We start from the raw sequence: 2,889 nt of genomic DNA on the forward strand, positions 1-2,889 counted from the left end.
GAGAGAATGTGACGCGAGGGAGGCGAGAGAAAGTGGGACGAAGGAGAGGTGAGAGAAGGTAGCACGAAGGGGAGCTGGGAGGAAGGGAGAGGTGAGGAAAGGGAGAGGTAAGGAAAGGGGTGGGGCAGGGAACGGGAGAGCGGGGGATAGGATGGGAGAGAAGGGGAGGAGACAGAGACAGAGACGCGCTTGTAAGACACATAGTTGCTTGACTCAGTATCAATCGATCTCCACCTTCCTGAACAAAACAAGTGACAACTTACCCAATAACACACAGCAACAAAAACCTCCCAAAGACAATTCACTCGCAGCCCGCGTTCTTGTCAAATGAATTGATCCAGAAACGTGAATAGACACACGCACACGCGAATATGATGTGTGTATATGTGAGTCGGGGACACTACAGGATATTCTGCTAATAGCTTATGAGTGTATTCCACTTAGAGAGGATACAGCTAGTAACGAGGAAAAGGATATCCCCAACACTTCCGTTACAAGCCGTGCGAATTAGGCGATGACTCCAATAACACACATGATACCGACAGTCATCACACGTTTATAGTACCTAATTATTTTTTGTATGTAAGTTTACTATTTTTTTTTATCTAACTACCATCGAACGTCATTCATAAACGCATTAACAGCTCCGCAAAGTTTTAAATACACGTTTCACCACGATAAGTGAATAAAACACGATAAAAAAAAACAGAAACTCGTTTTCGTTCTCAGTGTATCATCGATAGATTTATTACACTTAGACTTTATCTCTCTCACTCGCTCTCTCTAAAAGAATGCCGGCCAGCTATCTATCTCCCCCCTTCTCTCTCTCTTTCTATATATATATATAGAGAGAGAGAGAGCTATATATACGCTCACTCTGCGTAGCCTATATACATATACATATGGGAGAGAGTGACAGCAGTGTCATACATGCAGTTCCTTGATTCAGGCCAGCATAATTAACTTGTACATGATAATGGCGGCAATACTGTAAGCTTTCTTTTTTTAATGGAAAAAAATTCATGTCATTTGTTTAAATTGACTACGTCACGAATTTTATATGGTAAAATTTATAAAAATTTGTTTGCTATTTTTTTACATTAAAAGTAAGAACTAAACGTATCGTCAAATTCTTACCTGATAAGATTGTTTCTCAACTAGTTAAAAATCAAAAAAACCTGGACGATTTGATATTGTGTTCCTGACGCTTGTGTTCCTGACGCTTGCTATGGGCTATGTATGAGTCACAAGTGTATGTTCACATCGAATGCAGCAATTTAACCATAAAAAAAGTGAACAGAATTACTTATATTTTTTATGAAAAAGTGGAAATGTTTTTTTTATTTTTACTATTTACGGTGATGTAATTTGTTTAACGTTGCAGGCTTTTACTCACGGCCACGAAGGCGTCGCGTGCCGACAGTATCTCGTCTCCGTGGTCGTACACGTCCTTACGGGAGCTCTGTCTCTGTGCCAGGTGTGGTTCCATCGTCACCGGAATCCCTGCTGGTACCTCCGTCTGTCACGTCTGCAACGCCTGTTGTAAGCAGCCGCCTAGAAGGCCGGAGGGCGGGTTAAAACGCATAAGTACACAGCAGGCACGTACGCACACACGCGCACGCACACAGCACACACGCTAGCGCACGCACACACGAGCAGAGCAACAGCAAGCAACAACAAACGGAAAGACGGAGACTACGCACGCCACGCACGCACGGCAAGCCCCACCTTTCTTTCTCTCTCCCACCACACACACACACACAAGTGGACACGTGCACACGAACGCGCTGCGCTTGCACACGCACCGGCACACAAACGCACGTCACGCACATCACACACGCACATCACACACACACACGCACACACACACGCCATCTACTCACACACACGACACACACAAAACACACATCGACACTCATGCACACGGCACGCCGCAGACACACACGCACGCTTTTACGCGTACGCACCGCACGCGACGCACGCACACAACGAGACACACACACGAAAGGGCCGGAGGGCGGGCGTTTTTTGGGTGTCGGCGAACCATCATAAATAGTTTATGACTATGTCTAGATTCAATTAAATCCTCTGTCACTTCAAACAAGTTATGGTACCAGCTTGGTGGAATTTATCGATGTCGTGATCTACAATGTGTTTCAGACAGGCGTTCCCCGTGGGCGCTCTGGCGGTGATCAATGTATGTCTGCGACGATGCTGCTATACCAGTGTGTTAGCACCGTGTCGTCTAATGCATGTAAATTCTGGTGCACGTACAATTTCTGTGACTTGACCGCTTCTTATAGAGACCACACAGCGCAGCACATCTCAAGCTCACTCACTCACTTCAGCCATCTCACACACACAGCACACTCACTCTACTCACTCACTCACAGACACCATGTCCACCACCAAGCGCGCGCACACACACAGTGTGCTACAACTCACCATCTCACTCAGCACACACACAGCGAGTCAACACACACACACACACACACACCCCGACGATACGCACGACGCTAGCACGTGCACACGCACACGCAACACACCACACACAGTACACACACACAGCACACACTCACCACACATCACACACACCATCACGTTCCACACACTTATTCACTCACGACACACACACCACACACACAGCACACACGCACAACACACACACACACACACACACACATCCACACACCACTCCGAGGCACGCACACACACCTCACAAGAACGCATCGCTTACACACGCACGCATACATGGCGCACATTAAACGCTTACATATTATTGGTCGTGGGGTGATTCACGGCTCGAATAATTTTCGGCTGGCAGAGAAAATTTCTATAATACATCATAATCTTCATACTAATTAGCTCATTACGCGCCCGGGTACTAAT

This window comes from Priapulus caudatus, unplaced genomic scaffold (assembly GCF_000485595.1).
Source record: "Priapulus caudatus unplaced genomic scaffold, Priapulus_caudatus-5.0.1 Scaffold668, whole genome shotgun sequence".
Taxonomy (NCBI): domain Eukaryota; kingdom Metazoa; phylum Priapulida; class Priapulimorpha; order Priapulimorphida; family Priapulidae; genus Priapulus; species Priapulus caudatus.